Source organism: Mchenga conophoros, linkage group LG22 (assembly GCF_057382185.1).
Source record: "Mchenga conophoros isolate Kocher_MC1m ecotype Shallow Benthic linkage group LG22, M_conophoros_male_GT1.1, whole genome shotgun sequence".
NCBI classification, from domain to species: Eukaryota; Metazoa; Chordata; class Actinopteri; order Cichliformes; family Cichlidae; genus Mchenga; species Mchenga conophoros.
Genome location: NC_140546.1, coordinates 12,228,490 through 12,250,009, shown reverse-complemented (window position 1 = coordinate 12,250,009; position 21,520 = coordinate 12,228,490). Strand labels below are relative to the sequence as shown.

Here is a 21,520-nt window from a genome sequence, read left to right as displayed (position 1 = left end):
TGATCCCTGAAGAGTAACAGAGGCTCCTCTGCTTTGATCACACAATGCTGACAGTGTTAATATAGAATACTTCATATGAGAAAAGGACACAATTATGTTGCTAATGTTTTGATGAAAAATTAAAAAACAACAACAAAAAAAGTCATCGTTCTTTATTTTTCTTCTTTTGAGAAATATGTTATAATTAAGATGATATCAGTCACAATTAGCATGGGAAGGCTCAGAAAATTCGACATTGCTTAAGCAAATTCTATCTTTACAACAGTCTTTAAAGTAACAGCTATCACTTTAGCAGCTTCTCTGTCAACCAGTTTGGATAAGATCCATGCAAAGGGATGGCTGAGTGAAATTAGTGGTGGGATTTCAGTGAAAAACGATTTATTTTAAACCAAATTTGATTTTTATGAAACACAAAATGGTAGCATTGGAAGCACATGTCATCATTCTCATTCTCTCTGTATATATTTTCTTTCTATGATCACAGTGTGATCGCTCTCACTTTTGCACTCTCTTTCTTTTTTTATTTATGTATTTTACCTGAAAAGTTTCATTGAAATTGAAACTAAAATGTAAATGTCTCTTTTATCATCCCTCCCCTGGTCTCATCCACACTTTGATCTTTCTCTGATTTCTGCGGTGTACTAATTATCAGCCTTGCTAAAGAGGATGCGACGAGGAAGAGATAGCCGTAGGAGAGAGGTAGACTGCAGCACTCACTTCAAGTATTCACAAGAAAGGGAGGGAATGTGTTGGTGCACCAACAGCAATCTAGAAGAGGTAAACACTAAAATCTGGCCTTTGTCAAGTGTGCAGCCAGCACTTACACAGCTATTTTTTTTTCTTTTTCCTTTTAGTGGTAGACAACAACATGAAGACAGCTCTGTCACAGGGGCCAATTTCAAGGGCTTGCAAGGTTAAGGGTTCCCATTCTTTGATTGAACTAAGTGTGTGCAGCTATTAAACTGTGAGTAAAAGGCGCACTTCCAGGTACTTAGTCTGAAAAAGGAAAAGGGTAGAAGAAGAAGAAACGGTACCACTTTACAATAAGGCTCCCCTTATAGATGCTAATAAATAGTTTATAGCTATATTATTAATTAATTTGTAAATGCTTTATAAACCATTATTAATGGTTTATTATGCATTAGTTAAGGGTGAGAAAGAGGAAAAAAACTGACCGGTTTTCTTGCCAAATAGTGAGCCAAATGTGTTCACCTATATATTTCATCTAGAGTTGCTATATTAAACATTTCAGACTAAGTTACTATCCTGTAAGCACAATCAGCATTTGTAAACATATTTTTTATCATATAAAATTGTACTTCAGAAATGCATTATAAATATCCACAACTATCAATCGGAGCTTTGTTGTAAAGTGTAAAGCATGACACCATTTATTTATGACTAATAAACATTTATAAATGCCAAATGGGAGCCTTATTGTAAAGTGTAAAGCATAACACCATTTATTAATGACTACTAAACATTTATAAATGACAAAAGATAGCTTTGTCGAAAAGTTTAAAACATGTCAACATTTATTAAGGACTAATAAACATTTATAAATGCCAAATGGGAGCCTTATTGTAAAGTGTAAAGCATAACACCATTTATTAATCACTAATAAACATTTATAAATGACAAAAGATCGCTTTGTCGAAAAGTTTAAAACATGTCAACATTTATTAATCACTAATAAACATTTATAAATGCCAAATGGGAGCCTTATTGTAAAGTGTAAAGCATAACACCATTTATTAATCACTAATAAACATTTATAAATGACAAAAGATAGCTTTGTCGTAAAGTTTAAAACATGTCAACATTTATTAATCACTAATAAACATTTATAATTGCCAAAAGTGAGTCTTAAATGTATAATGTCACCATTTATAACACTTAGACCTAAATTACAATCAGTGCTTGAAATAACATTTAACTACTGTCAAAAATGGCAATGTATTGTAAGAGTAACACATGTAACATTAAATGTGTTTTTTAAAACACCAAACAGTCACCCACTCCAAAAAAAGTTCATGCCAGACTGGTTCAAACTGGAAATATTTTTTGTATGTCCTTAAATAAGCGTCCCAGTGGTCCATCAGGGTGTCGCGCTCCAGTTCCTCCTTAAGAAAAGTCAGTTTCTCTCGCTCCTTGTTAAGAAGGGCAGTTGCAGTAGGGGCAGGATTAGAAGAAGAATCTAAAGAACAAACAATTATTAAATTACAATACTAAAATAATTTATAATCTAAACTTGGGAAACTCAAATAAAATATTGATTAAAAACGGTTACAACTTGAATTTATAAAAAGCCACTTTGTAAAAATTATGTTATATACACATGTGGTGGTTCAGACATTTCTAAAACAAGGCAAATAATTCTTATGTGTACTGCCTTACCAGGGTGTTTAATATAAATTTAATGATGCACATAAACAAAACTAAAAATATACAACTAAGTGATATCAATCGTTTGGAATAACCAATAGTAATAGAGCTATTCACATGTTATGTGATGTTAGTTAGCCACTGTAGCTAGCAGCCAAATGGCTCGGTAGCTAGCTAGCTAGCATTATACTCACCTTCATGTCTAACTGCTGACGTCGTTGGCTTAGTGCAATCTAGATCATCCAGTCTCTGCTTTTTGTATCTCTTCGAACGTGTGCTAACTGTGTAAGTCGCAGACGCACACAAATTTTTATCTTCTGCTCCATCCATGGCGCAGCAACTTGAACGAGCGCCTTCAGTGTGTCTGTTCGTGCCCCTTTGGCTTGACCTTCCAGAGCGCTCCACTGCCTGTCGCGCTCTGAGAGGAGGGGCTTTCCTTAATAAAGTTAACTGTGATTGGATGGTTGTATAAGCTCCTCTGCGTTTAAATTAAATTTGTTTTCCCTCCCTTTGGCAGCAGAACATATTTTTTTAGCATGAATCCAGCGGGTTAGATCTACATAACAAAGTCGGAGATACATTATAACAGGTGAGACAATCCTCTTTTTTGCGTGGGACTATTTTTGATTATAGGGCTTGTTTTATATAGCATGTGAAGTTCTTTAACTCTGAACCGATTTGCACTAGACTCCCATAGAGTATTTTACGGTGTTTCGAGGTGATAATAAAATAAATTACTCATTTTTTTCCACCAGAATGTCTTTGGGAATGAGATTGCGCGCCAGAATAGAAGGAAAACAAACTAAATATAAGGCACTAAGGCTCATTAAATGGCTGCAGAAGAAACACCTGCTAAAAAAGAAGCTTAGATGTCCTGTTTGTCACCATAAGATGAAAATGATTTCCGTGGTGAAGAAAGACCAATATATGTGGTATGTATAATGCATGATAATGTAGTGCATGTAGTAAATATAACAAAATATTTCGGTTATCAATGCAAGAGGGAGCATTAACCTCTTTTCATTATTATTTTCTTCATACTTAATTTTGTGATTATCTTTTCAATTAATGCTCTTGTTTAAGGGTCCATTTCTTTACTTAACTCATTGATATGTTCTCAGGTGCTGCAAAAGAGCAAGTCATAGGAGAGTTTCCAGAACAATTAGAACTGGCTATCTCTTTGAGAAATCAAAAACATCTCTTTTCAGTTGGATGAAGTTCATTTACAGGTATATGTAGATGTAGACATTAATAGCAATGCACCTTTCATAATTGAACACCAATACAAGACTGGTGAAATAAAATTAGGGCCTCAGTAAGTAATAATTGCCTCAATTTCTATCACAGATTTTCACAAGGGCTCAGGCTCAGACAAGTAGATATGATCGATGATGAAGTGGCTGGCAGCTCCAGAACACTAAGTAGCATGGCAAGACACATTCGACATGTTTGTATACGTGCAATTAAAAGACACAGAATAAACAATGGACACCGTCTTGGTGGTGACAGAGAATTTGTGGTTATAGATGAAAGCTGTCTCCGTCATCAGCGAAAGGTTGGTAAACTCTCAGACAGGTTTGTTAGAATCAATGCAGATCTGACTGTGTCCTCTAAACATGGAAACCTTTACCATAAGTAAAAAAAATTAGTAGAAGCAACCATCTTTTTGAATGTTTCTTTGTAGATATTTAATTTTATTCTTTTTCATTTTAATTCTGTTTAATTTTATTCTTTTTGTTTTCAGTATGCACGTGGACGCTTTGGAAATGCATGGAAAAGGAAGAAATGGGTATTTGGAATGATGGGAATTAAAGACAAAAGGCGAAGGCTCGTGTTAAAACTTGTTGAAAAACGATCGAGGCGCCACCTTGTTCCTCTGATCAGACAGCATGTTAAGTTGGGTAGTTACATTACACTGTAAATCACAGCAGGTGGTTTGTAGATCCTCAATCTGGCAGTCATACACAGCATATCGAAAGGGCTTGGATGACCATCAAAGGACATGTCCGTAGACTAAGAGGAAATCGCACTGAGAAGTTGCTGGAGGAACACCTGATGGTTCTTGAGTGGTCATCTTGGCTTGGTTCGCGACACCCTGATGGACCACTGGGACGCTTATTTAAGGACATACAAAAAATATTTCCAGTTTGAACCAGTCTGGCATGAACTTTTTTTGGAGTGGGTGACTGTTTGGTGTTTTAAAAAACACATTTAATGTTACATGTGTTACTCTTACAATACATTGCCATTTTTGACAGTAGTTAAATGTTATTTCAAGCACTGATTGTAATTTAGGTCTAAGTGTTATAAATGGTGACATTATACATTTAAGACTCATTTTTGGCAATTATAAATGTTTATTAGTGATTAATAAATGTTGACATGTTTTAAACTTTACGACAAAGCTATCTTTTGTCTTTTATAAATGTTTATTAGTGATTAATAAATGGTGTTATGCTTTACACTTTACAATAAGGCTCCCATTTGGCATTTATAAATGTTTATTAGTCCTTAATAAATGTTGACATGTTTTAAACTTTACAAAACTCTCTTTTGTCATTTATAATGTTTAGTAGTCATTAATAAATGGTGTTATGCTTTACACTTTACAATAAGGCTCCCATTTGGCATTTATAAATGTTTATTAGTCCTTAATAAATGTTGACATGTTTTAAACTTTACAACAAAACTCTCTTTTGTCATTTATGTTTAGTAGTCATTAATAAATGGTGTTATGCTTTACACTTTACAATAAGGCTCCCATTTGGCATTTATAAATGTTTATTAGTCATAAATAAATGGTGTCATGCTTTACACTTTACAATAAGGCTCCCATTTGGCATTTATAAATATTTATTATTCATTAATAAATGGTTTTATGCTTTACACTTTACAACAAAGCTCCGATTGATAGTTGTGGATATTTATAATGCATTTCTGAAGTACAATTTTATATGATAAAAAATATGTTTACAAATGCTGATTGTGCTTACAGGATAGTAACTTAGTCTGAAATGTTTAATATAGCAACTCTAGATGAAATACATAGGTGAACACATTTGGCTCACTATTTGGCAAGAAACCGGTCAGTTTTTTTCCTCTTTCTCACCCTTAACTAATGCATAATAAACCATTAATAATGGTTTATAAAGCATTTACAAATTAATTAATAATATAGCTATAAACTATTTATTAGCATCTATAAGGGGAGCCTTATTGTAAAGTGGTACCGAAGAAACAGACATGAATCGCAATGATCCACAGCCCTACATGTAATAAATTTGCGTTTTGCTCAAATATTCTATAACAGGCTAAATAGTATTTCACTCTGGTGAAACAGAGCTCTTACTAGCCAGCATACAACTGGGAAGACCTGGGGGATCTGGAGGTTCAACCTGCCTATAGAGAAAGCGCTGAGACTGGAATAAGCACAGGCTGCCAATGCTCCATGTGTCAACTGATGTCCAAATATTACCTTTCCTATGTAACATATTCCCATGTAACCCATAAAAACTAACATTTAATCAGGAACACCTTCTTGTAATCTTTCACATAAGGGTAACCAGCTTAGTACCATTTTCCTGTGGGAGAAAGAACAATGACTCACAAGTCAGCATAAGCAGGCAGGTGGAGTGGCAGATGGCATAATCGCACGACCCTTAACCTAAAGCCTGTCCCTATCCTGGATAGGATAGAGAGAGGCTTATTTTCACTTTCATTTTGCTTTTTAACGTTCCCTTTTGGGGTTATGCACTAAACGTACACGGTTAGGTTTAAGAAAAAAAAGTGCTTGGCTGAAAAGCAAGTCTTTCACAGCATTAAATACCTTTTAAACTTTTTCTTTTGAGATGTCGTGGATACCACATACACATCCTTGTTACATATCCCAATTTTTCCCCATGGTGTCTTGGTGTCTGTTTCAGAGGGACTCCTGTTGAACTGTATGGGACTATTCAGTGTGTTGAAAGATGCCAACAAAAGGGACAAACACTGCTATAAGATATAATGCCAACGGGTCCTGACAATGTGTGAATATCTAATGACTTGCAAGAGAGATCTGGTTGATATGACAGGTTGAAATCAAGACAAAGAAAGACCTTAAAGGGGTTATGTTGTACTTTTTTTTCCTGCCATATATAGATGATCATGTTACAGTTTCAAAGAGTCAAAGCAATCCCTAGTAGCTGAAAGTTCAAGATTCAGACTGCTCTAAATGTTCAGTTTGAATTGAATAAGCGGAAGAGGATGGATAGACTGATGGATTTAAATGAGAGCACATGAGCAAGAGAGCAAAGCAACCTGCTGTTCAAATCTTCTGTTTATAAGCAGCAGCCAATGAGAAGAAAAGTAGTTTTGAGTGAGGGGAAACACCGTTAAAATGTCTTTTTTAAGACTGGAAGGAGCAAAGAGTCTCCTCAACAGGATTTACAGTGTCGCTCAAGGACAAAAGAACATGGCTGGAACATGGGAGTGTTTAAAAAGAATATATATGTATATATACGCACACACTTCAATGAAAACAATACAGTAATACTGGAGAAGGACAGATAAAAAAATGGATAAATGGATGGGGATATAAGGTACCACATAAAAAACACAAACAGTCACATAAAAGATAAACGCAGTGTATAAACAGACAAATACACCGCCTTCAGTGACAAATGGTGTCAGGGAACGTTCACAAGCACGCACATGCAAGCACACAGCCAGGAGGCAGGATCATAATAGCACTTCCAACAGCAGGGCATATGAACTTCAGATGGGGCTTTCCTCTTAACAGAAGCATTAAATTTTCAGCTTCAGTAATGTGACATACTGCAAAGAGCTTGGGCTGCTCCCTCTCCAAAGTCCACCACGCAATTGCATATATCATTTATGATAATGAGGTGAACGGTTATACGCTATCATTACATAGTGCATATTTCTCATGCACAGTGTGGTAAAAGTACCTTTCTAAAAACACAAGCTACAAAATAACCTAAGCGTAACCGATATTCATTTTCATCACAGTTTTTTTTTTATTGTTAGTCTTTAATCAAAGAGAATTTTAAATATTCAAACAATCAGCAGACTTTTACACAAGTCACACGCCAAGCCGTTTCTCAAAAATGATTATTTATCCTACATTTACATATTGTTAAACTATTACAATATCCCGTTTAATAAAATGATTAAACAGATGCTCAGCTAACCAAAAGCTTTTTACCAAAAAGCCCGGATAATTTGTATAAAAGGCCTCCGTCACATAATCATGCTGGTTTTGCATCTCTTTGTTGTATCAGTGCCTCTAATTAAAGCATAACAGCTGTGGCAGCGGGTCACGATTAGGTGCATATTGTGACATGAAAAGATGCAATAACTCAAAATTGTGGAAATTTGTATCACAATTTTAATATTGGTTTACGGTCTGTCACTGAAGCCAAAAATTAAAAAAAAAAAAAAAAAAAAATCAGGAAAGGAAACAGATGTTTCATTTTTGAAACAGGCGTGGGTACTGTGATCACTGCAGTCTGAATACCACATAACTACACTAACCCTTCTGGTTAAGGAGCCTCTTATCAACTTTAAAAATTATGAGTATGAGCCTCTGTGTGAACAGTCAAAGGATCAAAGCAGTAATGAGGAAAATTATGGGGACGTGTGGAAAAAGGTCGATGTCCTGCTATCTGGAGAATTTATAAACATCCTGCAAAATGGTTTAAGTACATGACATTGGTATTGTTAGATAAATCAGCCGTTTTTCATTTTCAGTTAATGATGTTTACTTTTTGTTACACTTTATTTCCAGTTGGTTCAGTGAGAGAAGAAACTGTATTTGAGCACATGATCTGCAGTTTGGTGAAAATTTAATATTTTAGTTTAATATTTTCTTTTGGCACAAAAATAATATTTAGGATTTTTTTGTTTGCATATCCTGTCAGTTAATGAAAGAAATTTTAAATCCATCTAATATCTTTGAAGAATTATGATTTATGCATGTATGATCTTCTGGTGCTAACCAGGTGGGCTGTAACAAAGGTAGTACGGTGATTTTGTTAACAGGGGGTTTGGCTGATAGGTGTTAAAGTGTTAATCCTCTTATAGTTTTAAATGCAGATTGAGTATTAACTTCAGAAATCCACTTTGAATTAAATGATTAACAAGTGTGTAAGTGTGAGAACATATCTAGTACAGTCAAAATGCCTGTGTTTTCTTACAAATTATAAAAGAAATTGTTTTGGGCAATCGCACAAAAGGACGAGAACAGATATATTCACAACACAAGCAGTTTAGAGCCCAGAATGACATAATGAAATATATTTTACAAAACATCACAAAAGACTGTATATAAGCTCCATGTCTCTCCATGCCCACCTTACCTTATCTTCTCCTATAATTATTAGTTTTTCCTTTCTATTTCCCCTTCTTCCTACCTCTTTTGCAGTGCCAGTCTTGAATCTGAATGACCACCTGTTAAGACAAATAGCTTGAGGAGGAATAAAGCGAGTGTGTGCTTACGCATGTTTGTGTGTGCTTTAGGGAATGAAAGAAAAGAGTCATTGAGTGAGTTAGGGAGACAGCAAAAGCAGAGCGTGTTTTGGAGGGAAAAAAGGAGTAAAGGATAAAAATTGCAGAGAGTAAGGACTGATTGTAAAAAGAAAAAATATATAGTCTGGCACCAAGGCAGGAAAACGAGACCCTATTACAGTAATTACACTGCCACACTTTAAAAGGGGCCCTGCAGTACAGGTTGTTTGTTCAAGCAGCTTATTAGAAGCAGTGATTTTATTTTAAAACTAAGCAAGTTCGAGTGGCTGTGTACATGAATGTATGTGAAGGTTACACAATTATGAGATGAGAGATGAGATAGCCTTTGTCAGTTGCAGGTCTTTCGCCCACAACCGAGATGACAGACCTTGCTGACCGTACGTACAATACACAAACATCACATTGGGGAGACAGGTCAGGCTAGGTAGCGAGGAAAAAAAAACATCGAAATGTGTAACACAAAAGGATAATACAGGAATGCACAGATATCAACACACCATAGCACAATAAACACAGACAAGCAACATGGGAAAGTGTTCAGTGTGTACATCTGATCTGGGACCGCTGCAATCTTCGACTGCGCCTCCAGCTGACCCGATGTCCACATCAGAGGAGAGGTAAGCGTTGGAGGTGGCGTTGGATCCGGGGTAGGGAGCGTGATGCGTCAGTGAGTGCTTATCAGTATCAGTATATGTATGTGTGTGCGTGTCCATAGTTCAGCTGAGACACTGTCCTTCGCCCTGCCAGGCTAAGTAAACCGTCTTCCAGCCAACCCAGGTGGCCTTGCATGGAATGGGAAGGAACAGACTCAACACAGTCGTTATCAGGGAGTTGTTGTTCGGCTCCAGCCTTGAGCCCACAGCTGGCGCCGAAGGGGTCGCCGGATTATGATGGTTATTTTTCTTTTGCAACAACTCATGAGAATTTCAAGCTGTTTTTTAACACTCCGACACTGGTCTCTCAATCTCCCGTTGGATAGCCACGAGTTTCTCCATGATGGTATTAACCTTCAGTTCCGTGGTCTTGTCATTCTTTTGCTCAAAGAGCAGATTCTGAGACCTCACGACCGCAGTTAGCTGTTCCAAGATGTGATCCAACTTCCACTCAGAGGTGTTGTTCTAAGTGGACTTTTCCTTGATGTAATCCAATGTACGCTCAGAGGTCTTATTCTGAGTATTCACTGCAGCCGTAAGCGCCTCCAAGCTCTTAACCATGCTGCACTCAGTGATCCCATTCTGAGAAGTCTCGCCTCATCCCATCGGTTCAATCCCAGCGGGCAGCCTTGGGGGGGGTCTGAACAGCCGGTTCCGCTTTCTTAATTCTCTGATAAGCCAGGGCCAGGCCAGCTCCGATCAGCAAGAACCCTGTTATCATGGTTCCGAATAGGTAGATATCCTCAGCGTCCTCGATCGACAGTCCCGCCAGGCACACGATCCTCCATGTCTGCCACCCATCCAACTTCTCGTTGAGAAAAGGGTGTCAATAGCATTCAGAGACCAGTTGATCAAATCCATAATTCTCTTTTAGGTTTTTGAAACAGACTGTGAGAGAGTGTTCCAGTGAAAGTAATACAAAAAACACAAGTCTAGACAAGGACATGAGAACTAAGCAGGGAAGATAAGGGAGAGGAGAGGAGAAAAAGTGCGTCCGCCTCCTCCGAGAGCCAAAAGAAAATTACTATCACATATTGTCTGTGAAGGTTCTCGGTCATCCAGGTCATCGTAGTCAAAGGAGCTTGCAAAGAAAAGCGTCTGGACTTCTTTAAGTTGCTTGAAGACCTAAAGGAGAAGCTGGAGGATTATCATGCGCATGATAAGGTGGGGCCAGGTTTCACAATGAGCTCACCTGAAACCCTGGCTGATTGGGACCCACACCCAGTTTCACACCTTGGCTCAGACGATTAGAGGATCATCAGGGGGTCCTTTTGTCCCTCTGTGGGGGGATACTCCCACTAGGTTTAAATCTGGGACTCCCCACCATTTGACCTTAGAACTGAAGAAGCTTTTCGGATGAGAGGTGAAACGTCTTCAAACAACTTAAAGAAGTCCAGACGCTTTTCTTTGCAAGCTCCTTTGACTATCACATATTGCGACAAACCTGAACTTCTCCCACTGGTATCCTATATAAACTGAGCATCCTAATATCTAATTATGAATTACAACCATTACAACCATCAAGGCAAAGTGAGCTGATAAAAAAAATCTTGAGTTGATTCCAAAGGTTCAACTTGTATTTGGTCACTATTCTCTGGAGGTCAAAAAGAGATGTCAATGCAACTGAAGATGGCCATTCATTAGGCTAAAAAATGAAAATAAGGACGCCAAAAGGGCAAAAAAAGAAATGATATTCATTAATGGCCGAGTCCGTCACCTGATTTCAACCCAACACATCATGCTTTTCAGTTATTGGAGACAAAACAGGAGTAAAGCAGAGCGACCCCTAAACAAGCAGCAACTGAAGATGCCTGCCATGAATGCCTGGCAGGTCAAGGAAGGAAACAGTATTTGGTGATGTCCATGGGTTCCACTCAAGTATTAAAAAATATCCACACATTTAAAATTTTACTTTATAAATTTTAGTTTATCCAATTACCTTTGAGCCTCTATACAATTGGGAGGGCTATTTATGGATATTACTTTAATTAAGATCTTGTGGTGTTGGAGAAAAACAAAATTACAATAAATCTTTTTTTTTTTTTTTGACCAAATGATTTTGACCTTTGACCAGGAGACTTTGACCCCAGTCTCCTGGTCAAAGGTCATGTTTATTTGTGCCCCACCATCCTTTGTGCAACATAATGTACATGTATTTATATCTCTTTATGTCTACAGGTCTCTTCAGACTGTAGTAATAAATAATCAATATCAACTGTCTGAGAGCTATGTCTGCTCCTGCTTTTTTGGTTGAAAAAACATGAAAAGTTACAAAGCTCTAAGAAACAATAGTCAAGCACAAGGGGGAGAAATAAGAGAAATGAGAACCATAAAAAGACCCGTACTAAAGGAGGAAACATGCTGATAGATCAAAAGTGAGTGACAAAGCAAAAGACATACAAAGGGGAAAATAGAACAGAGGCCAAAGAAATTTATTTTGTTTTGTAGGGTTGTAATTAGTTGTCTTGATTGATAGTGAGGGCGGTGAGAGTGCTGTCGGGTCGCATTGTTACAACAAAGCGGCTTCCAGCTACAGGGCTGAGAACAACTGGCAACAAAGTTGAAAGGCAAACTCATGCAAAGCGGATCGTGCGGCATACAGTGCATGAACAGGACGCGAGTCCAATGGATATACTGACTGTCTACTGGTATCATGTCAGATAGATGAAGCACAATGCCAGAAAGATGGAATAATATAGAATTGGTATTATGTGTCCTTCATTTTCTTTTTGAGTGGCTTTGATTCCACCATTTACACTATTCTCAGCACAGGCTATAGCACATGTGGCCAAGTAGACAATTGTGTGATTTCCAGTTGTTAATTAGCTTATAAAATACATTGTAGGGAAGTTAAACAGTAGTAAAAATTAACCCCATAATTATTTTCCATAAAAATGCTGTTTCTACAGTTCAGTTTTAATTATACATACATATATATATATATATATATATATATTCAAAATATACATTTAAAACAGCAATCACCTCAAAGCATTTAGTGTTCTAAGATAAAGAACCTATATTGATATATGATATTAGAGAGAAAACACAAGCACTTGGCAACAGTGGGAAGGAAAAACTCCCTTTTAACTGGAAAAGCGCTCTGACAGAACCAGAGTGATGTACTGTGACTCACTGAGCTTTGAGAGGAAAGAGAATAAAAGAGTGTATAGAGAGTCAGAGACAAAAACTATGGAAGAGAAAAGATGAAAGTTAATGACATACAGTAGTGGCATTTAAACACTTAAAGAGCAGAGAAGAATATGGTTCATTATCACCTGAACCAGCCCTTACTATAAGCTTAATCAAACTACAAGGTTTTAAGCCTAATTTTAAAGGTTTAGGGGAAACCCAAACTGAGAGCTGGTTCCACAGGAGAGAACCCGGATAGCGGACGTTTTCCACTCTACTTTTGGAAACTCTAGGAATCACAAGTAAGTCCACATTCAGAGAGCAAAGTGCTCTAATATCATACTATAATTATTTTAAGATATTAGATCTCTAAAAGTCTGTAATGACTTTCCAACATCCCACACCAGTGTCCCATTTAGTAATAAAAAAACAAATAAATAAATATTTGAAAATTACTGAATGATATATTATTGGCAGACGTGCCTTTACAGTAAAAGCCACAACTTAATGCATCCAGCTATTTGTATATTTGTACGTGACATAAAAAGTCAAAGTATCTTCTTTTCTTTTTTGACTGCTGCATAGTCTCGCCATGTTTTTATCAGGGATGAGCCTTTTAAAAAGAACAAGTGGACCATGCAAGAAGAACTATTTAAAGGATGGACAAAGTGGTTAGTGAAGGGAGAAATATAGAGACCACTTCAGGAATAGTCACAGCACTAAAAGGAAAACACTGCCAAAAAAAGCAGAAATATTTCACAACAAATATCGACTGGGTAACCAGCACGCTTGTAGAAATTTACAAACTGAAGGGAGAAGATGAAAAAAAAAGACAAAATAAGAAAAATAATGTTTCCAACATCACAGAGTGACTCAGGAGCTGTGGGTTTATATCCCATCAGATGAGCAGCATAGCACAGCAGAGGTTTGCCATAACCCAAGTCAACTAAGTTAACAGTTTGTTCGTATCATTAGCATTTGGAGCACTAAATAATTTCCGCTTGAACATCATCAGTAATTGTTCTGCAAGCTGCAAGACTGAGTTCTATAATACACTGATACTGCACTGTAAAGATGACACATGAAACCAACAGACACAATAAAGTGTATACATCTACCAATTCTGGTGGAAAAAAAATGTAGCTACTTATTATTAATAAACTTGAAGTAAAAAATAAAAAATAAAAAAAGGCTTGATGTTTTTATTAAAACACAATTAGGTGACAAAAACATATTTAAGAACTGGCCTTTTTGACCTAAACTAATATATAACATCAGTAATATCCATTATTTTCCATGACACTAAAGTAACCACATTTTTCCATTTTATGGTATGCGGTTTATTATTTAAGAATTATAGCAGCATAGAGCACATGTGCACATAGCAACGGTAAGGCGATCATTCATTTGCTAAATGTGCATAAGTGTGGAACTCAGTGAGCCAGCATTAAATGTACTTGCATAACATAAGAGTTCCCAGAAAACATGGCTACACATGGTGACAAGTTAATTATAAAACAGAAGCTGCAGTGGCCTTTATGAGTAGACGCATGGATGGCTACATTTGTACTTGTGAAAAAACAAACAAACAAAAAAACTAGAATGTCACTGACAGATTGAATACAGAGAAGCAAACTTCACTATTTTTCTCTGTGACACTCATATTCACAGACATATAATTATGTGCCCATGTTGCAGTGACAAACTAAAGCATCATAATTTTTCGAGTGCAAAAGTCTGCTTCAAATGTCACCAAAACACAGCGTTATAATATCTGTGCACATAAACATGTTTGTTGTTTGTGTGTGTGCGTGCGTCTTTTTACATGCACATTCACAGAGGTACTAACGTAGGAGTGTGCACCTGGTTTGTGTGCCTTGCATGATTGGATTGTAAAAAATGAATGCCTAAATTTTCCAGATCCATTTCCTACCCCGTGCCTTTTTTTTCTTTTTTTAATGCTGAAATGTCTTACTTGCCAATCGTTCAGGGCACTTTTAAATAATAAAAGCCTGTATCTTTGCAGTGTGCCGCTACATCTTCCATCTTCTCCTTTAGCCTCTCGTCAGTCCAGCCAGCAGACTGCATTATTTAACTAGACACTCATTCAGGGCTTTAACACAGCTTGCCAGGGCCTTATACTTTAATGTCTGTGCAACAAAGAGTGGGGAAAAAAAAAAAAACGGAACTGACTGAAATAAAACAGAGACGTGATTGTGACAATTGGAAGGAAGTTTTTGGCTGGCAAGTACTCTTGTAAAGTTCATGCTTTACAACTTGACAACCCATTTCCCTCCATCTTTTACTGCTGTCCACTTTAATTGTCTTTCTGCTCTCCATTTCGATTAATTTTTCCTTTATTTTTCCATTCTTTCTTTCCTCATGTCTTTCCATTTACCTCCTCTGATTCCTTCATTCCTCCCTCTCGCTTATTCATAAGAGAGATGAGGGGAGGGAAGAGCTGTTACATAAGTGAAGCGGAGCTCCAAGGTTTTGTGCTGACTTTGTTTTCCCTCTGGTTCAATTTGAGAACCACTTTAGATTAAATTAGGTCGTCTTCTTCTAAATTCACCTCTCCTCAACTCTTTCATTTCCCCCCTCTGTGCTTCACTGGAAGCTCTTTCTCTCTGTTTTTTTTTTTTTTTTTTTACTTGATGACACCTGAAAAAGTGAGAAGCATGTGCAGCAGAACTGTCAACGATCTTATACAGCCAAAACCACAAAGAAAACCATTATTTGCACCTTAAATAATTTAATGCACAGTACCATCAACATAACATTTTTTTCTTTTTTACTGTACCCATGAAACTGTCCACAGAACTAAAAATGAACGTAAACACACTTTTCCAGAGCGATAACACTGTTGGTTTTCCCTCTCCTTCTTCCCATAGTGCACTGCAAAACAAACAGAGTGCTTTGCAAAGGTAAACATACCATACTGTCACTTAAAAGCAGCCACACAAAAATCACTAGAGAAAACTTCCACAGATATTTTATAGAGACACAAATTCCAGTTATGCATGGGTGGCAAGCAGGTTTCAGCTCACACTCAGTAAAGACATTTAATTTATGTATTTTCCCAACAAGCAAGCTTTAACTTCAAAGATCACAGACTTGGCCAAAACAGCCTGCAATTTGCACGATTGAGTAATCCTTTGCAGAGTGAAACGTTATAGGACTGCTTCTTATAGCCTTATACTGATATCTACAGTATTTACTTTTTATCATTTTTCCCAGGGCAACAAGTAACAACATCTATATTTTTATAAAAACTGTAAATTGATTTCCCTACATTAACCTACACATGAAGGTTGGGGTTAGGTTATTAGGTCATGACTTGCTTCATATGTTAGACTACGGTAGCTCTGATGTCACACTCCCAGTGTGACCGGCAGCACTCATGTATCAAATGAATATAAACCAGTAACTCGGCTTTGTTTTATTCAAAATGGACTAAATGTTATTATTTCTTCTTCTTGTTGTGCCCTACTTAGTATTATGACTGAAACACAGGCACATATTTGGATGTATATGGACCAAAGACACACAAACTGTCAACCTTACTCAACCCTCTCTCTATAAGCAGTAATGCATAAAGGACATTTGCTTCTGTGTGCTTCATATCAACTCAATTAAAAAAAATCATATCTTTCTTAAGGCCATGACAGGAGTATATTGTTTTGACAGGGCAGTAGGTAAACTGGGTTAATTCATGTGCATTAGTGGTCTGGTGAGAAGGTACGAGGGGACTGATCCATATACCGCCATTAACCTTAACTTTACGCTTGCTGGTTGAGCCTATTTTTAGATTGTGAGCTCCCCTGATGCAATTCATTAAAAAAGAAAAAAAAATTTTTTTGAACAAGCCAGCCATTCTACTACAACAAACTGCAGTCTTTAGTAACAACCAGGAGCATATTGAAACATTTAAAAGCTTACTCACTCAATTTCTGCTCAGTTCCAATACAAACAGTCCCCAATCTGCTGTTGATTATCATGTAACATTCAAATTTTCTCACCAGAAAAAATCAAAACAAACTATACTGCTATATACCAGCAGGGTAAACACGAGTGTAATTGATAACATCACTCATAGTCCTTCTCTGTTTAGGCATCATGCACGATGGCTCACTGGAAAAGTTGTATTAAACCTGCTGTGGTATGTCAATTGGTCATGTGGTTTGGATGTACTAATCCCTTAAGCTTGATAATACTGCTAAATTATCCTCTTACAACATTAGTAATATAGTGATATAATCATCCAGTTGTTATGTGTGTTCGTAGGTCATCCCGTCTCCATCAAGGGCCCTTTGTCCTTATTCTGTTCTAACCACTGCTATATAATTCAGCAGTCCACTAAAAAAGTCAGTGCTCTGGCAGCTTCAGGGATCCTGCAGCTTGATTCTTTCTTACTGCCTTGTCCTGTCTTGTCTTTTCTTTTCCCCAAAAGCCACCTCATGTGTCTTGTAGCTGCCCTCCGGCATACACTTCTTACCAAACCTCTACTCTTTGATTCTTGCTCTGTGTCTTCTTGTTCTGTCCCCTTCTCTTCCTCCTCTTTACCTTGAGTGACATCACAGCCTCACTTTGCACACCGGCAATTCATCCGTACTCTGTGTTCCTATCATCTGAGTTGTGTCAGTGCCACATCTATGGGCCCACACAGCCAATGCTGGCTCCCTGCAGGCCAAGCACCCATTATCCTCGGGATCGATCTCTGCTGCATCGATGAGCGATTGCAGCCACGACACTGAAGAGATAAGGGGAAAGAAGGGTAGACAGACAGACAAATGAATGGGAAAAGCAGGAGGAGAAGGAGGCACAGGAGATGAAATGAGGTGAGTGATAGATTAAGCAAGGTGAACGGAGAGCAGAGAAGTAAGAAAATACAAGAGAGTAGCATGGAGGGAGAAGATGATGGAAGGAGAGAAGGTAGCCATTGCGGGACTATTCGTGTGACCAGTGTGACCTTAGGGATCGATGGGGCCGGACAGCCAATCAGTCGATATGCTCCATAACTAGCACTGCTAGGCAGGGGCATAGAGAAGAGCGAGTGATAAAAAACGCTGGTCATAGCAGTCAATAGACCAGAAAAACAGACCAGTGTTCAACTCTGACACGAGTCTGTCAAAATACTATTGAACAGTGATTAAGGACAGCAGGGATGGGACATGATTAAATCAGATGTGAGATGGAATATTACAAAAAAGAAAAGATTTTAACTAATTTCGTGCATTCACTGCATGACTGCCTTCATAAGGAACACAGCAGGAAATCTGCAGAAGTAGAAATTCCAAGGAACTAAACAGTAGGCAGGGCTAGAACTACAGGGTTTTAGAGACAATGTTAGATTGGTAGACTAGAAACCATCTGCAGAAGTCACCAAAAAAAGGATGAATGAATAACTAATTGTAACATATAGATTAAATAAGGTATTTTTAAAATGTAATTTGAAGGGCATGTTGGTCCTTTTTGCTGAATACTGGTTTAGACTGTGGAGGTAAAAGGTTAAAAAAAAAGAAAAGGAAAACCAATTTGAATAATAAGTGGAATTCTTCAATCAGTGCTTGTATGTGAGGTGAGTTCTCTTCATGCAAATTCCACCACAAGTAGTTTTTATCTTTTAAAGAGCTTCCCAAGTTTGTGTATGAGCACAGGGACAACGAGCTCATTTGTAATGACCCTGTAATGATCTTGTTGTGCAGCTGGTGATGTTACAGTCATATCAGATGGGAGCTCATCAGAAGAATCGAGCCGGCTGCTCCACGAGAGATGTGCTGCACTCACTATAATATAAAGAAGCCAAAAACAACAACAAAAGAAATCTGGGGACATAAAAAGGTGGTGGTCCATTTTTGATAAGCACACAAGTAAACACATGCATACACAAACCAAAAGAGGACTCCCTGGGAAGCCAAGGCGATAAATAAATAATGCACAGTGGAGCAGCAGCAGAAAGCTGTGAGCGGTTAGAATGCCAGATTATGCCAAACCACAGCAGCAGCAGCAGTAGGTCAGTAATTAATGAAATCAAAGAGCTGCTCTAATGAGAGACAAAGAGCACTTCCCTTACTGATGACTCCCCCCTTGGGTAAACAAGAACCCAACAGGACAGAACCAGGAAAGTGCACACTATGTGTCTGTGCAAACACACACACGCAAAGTTGATTTTCACAAACAATAGGTGTAAACACGCCAGGGCAGAAATGAACAGTTTAAATCACAAGCGCACACGCAAATTAAAAAAAATCGTTCCAGTCCGGCGAGAGGGCACAGCCAGCTTATGTTCCTCATTTGTACCACTGTTTGTTAAGCGCCACAACCCTGCCTTTCTCCTCCTCTTCATCCTCCCACCAGCCATTATCCCATTTCATTTCTCCACAGCATATTGTTTATTTACTTATCGCCGGGCAGATAATAGAACATAATTAATCGGCTAATTCCTCATTTTTGTACGAACCAATTCTAATGTTTATGCAAATGGACAGCAAAGCAAGACTGGCTCTACAGCCTGAGCTGACAAGCTGACTACTGGATTTAATCATCAGGGCTAATTACTTGTTTTCCTCTAACTGCTAACCACAGGGCCACTGTTACTACACTTCCCTGGGTGCTAATGCCTGCGGCAGCTGCTGATTCAACTGGAAGGACCAAGTGGTGAGAATGCACCACGGGAAACAAGGATGTCTTTTTCTCAGCTTGCCATTTTAAATTATCAGTTTGTTGTCTGTCATAGTAGGATACAGTTGTGGGTACACGGTAAGACACTTGGTTAGTTGATTATTGGACTGAAGACTGAATGGAAGCTTTTTCAGTTTTGGAAATTGGTGCCGTTTTAGTCCCAAAAACCTGATGAAATTTGGTTAAACAATCCAGGGAACTCTTGCATATGACAACAAAAATAAATAACATGAGCTGAATATTTAGTAAAAAGGTTCTTTTCTTTTTTTTAACCCTTAGATGCACACGTGGGGTCAAAAATGACCCCATGGGTTGTTTTTCTTCAAAATCTTTAAAATAAAAAGTTGTAATATATTCATATTCCAGGTATTCCTCATAAAATATGTTTGTAACATGAGGCCATTTGCATTTTTATTAATTTTTTCATTAATTAAAAAAAAAAAAAAATGCTGTTTTTGAATCACTACCCCACTCTTCCACAAGTGGGGTCAAAAATGACCCAAGCAGTTCCTATCGAATCTTCTATGAAACTTTCATTCTTAGCAACTCTGACTGTCCCACTTACACATCTGACGGATCAAGAATTAATTTTTACACAGTAACATACATGATTTATAGTCAGGGCTGCACATAAGTGGTTCGCTGTCAAAATAAAAGTATTCCCGGAAATTAATAGAATACGCACTTCTTCTGCGGTGGAGGAACGCCAAAGTAATTGCTTACGGAGCTTGCTTCTTCGACATCTTTAGAGTTCTGAACAAATGTCTGTCCTCCTCCAGAACATCTAATGTACGCAAACGAGCGCTCCAACTTCTTATCTGGTGCACATCTTTTATTTTGACAGCAAATGCGCACCTGAGGACCATTTTTGTACAGCCCTATTTATAGTTTCCTGTGCATTTCAAACATTGTCCTTTATGATTTTTTTTTTAAATACCTAAAGTAACATGGCTGCTATGAGGCCAGCTAGGATCCCTGTGGACCTTGCCCTATAAATGATCCCGGACGGATGGGATGAAGAGCCCATCGGAGGCACTGACTCAGAATCTGACATCTCAGATATAGAGGACCCAGACTACTGTCCCCCCCGCTGGACAAGGCCAGTCAGATACAGAGGAGTCCTCTGATGAGTCCTCTGAAGAGGAAATGAATATTTAGTCTAACAGAATGAGCCCCTCTTACTGCTCTAGCCACAATATTCTGAATTAGTCGGCCAGGGCTTGCACCTGGGTTTAGTACTGTCTCCCCAATAGATGCATGGAAGATGTTCATGTCTGATAATTTAACAAAAGAGGTGCTGTCATACACAAACATGGAGGCACAAAGAGTAGTCACAGACAGGGGAAAAGAGTGGAAAAATATAATCAAACATAAGCTCCTGGCCTTCATTTGATTGACCATTCTCGCAGGAAGTGAGAAGAACTGGGATGTACCAGTCAGTGTGTTTTTTGGGAGTCCTCTATAACCCATTGTACAAGGCCACTATGTCAATTCAAAGATTTAAAGATATTTGCCGTTTCTTGCACTTTGATGACAAGAGGACCAGAGCCTACCGACTGAAAACAAACCACATGGCAGCTTTCTGCTACATATGGGGCCTGTTGCTGGTCAACTGCAGGCAGAAATTCATCCTTAGTGATTGTGTTACAGTGGATGAATAACTTGTGCCTTTCAGAAGGAAGACCCAGCTTCTGCAGTATATGCAGAGCAAGCATACAAAAGTGATACAAAAACTGCAATTTCTTAAAATTAATGAAAAAACTAATAAAAATGCAAAGGGCCTCATGTCACAAACATGTTTTATGAGGAATACCTCAAATATGAAAATATAACAACTCTTTGTTTTAAAGATTTTGAAGAATAACAACCGAGTTTATAGCAAAATGCATTGTTTCTATTTGGGGTCATTTTTGACCCCACTCGTGGAAGAGTGTAGGTATTGGTAGGTTGTGCATCCAAGGGTTAAATTGGTGGCCTTTTAAATTTCTGACCACAGAAAAAACTGCTAAAGTTTGTCTGCAGTCCCTGTAATATTAGACCAATAGTCCCCAACCATTTTTTGCGCCACGGACCGGTTTATGTCCAACAATATTTTCATGGACCGGTCTTTAAGGTGTCGTGGATAAATACAACAAAATAAA

The 21,520-nt window shown here is 37.9% G+C and overlaps 1 protein-coding gene and 1 pseudogene across 1 annotated transcript in view; one reads left to right on the top strand and one right to left on the bottom strand.

Moving 5' to 3' along the window:
• Nucleotides 1-21,520, bottom strand: part of epha10 (EPH receptor A10) — a 176,130-nt gene that overhangs the window by 134,284 nt on the left and 20,326 nt on the right. The gene's annotated exons all lie outside the window — the stretch shown is intronic.
• LOC146548912 (uncharacterized) lies at nt 2,084-4,712 on the top strand (annotated as a pseudogene).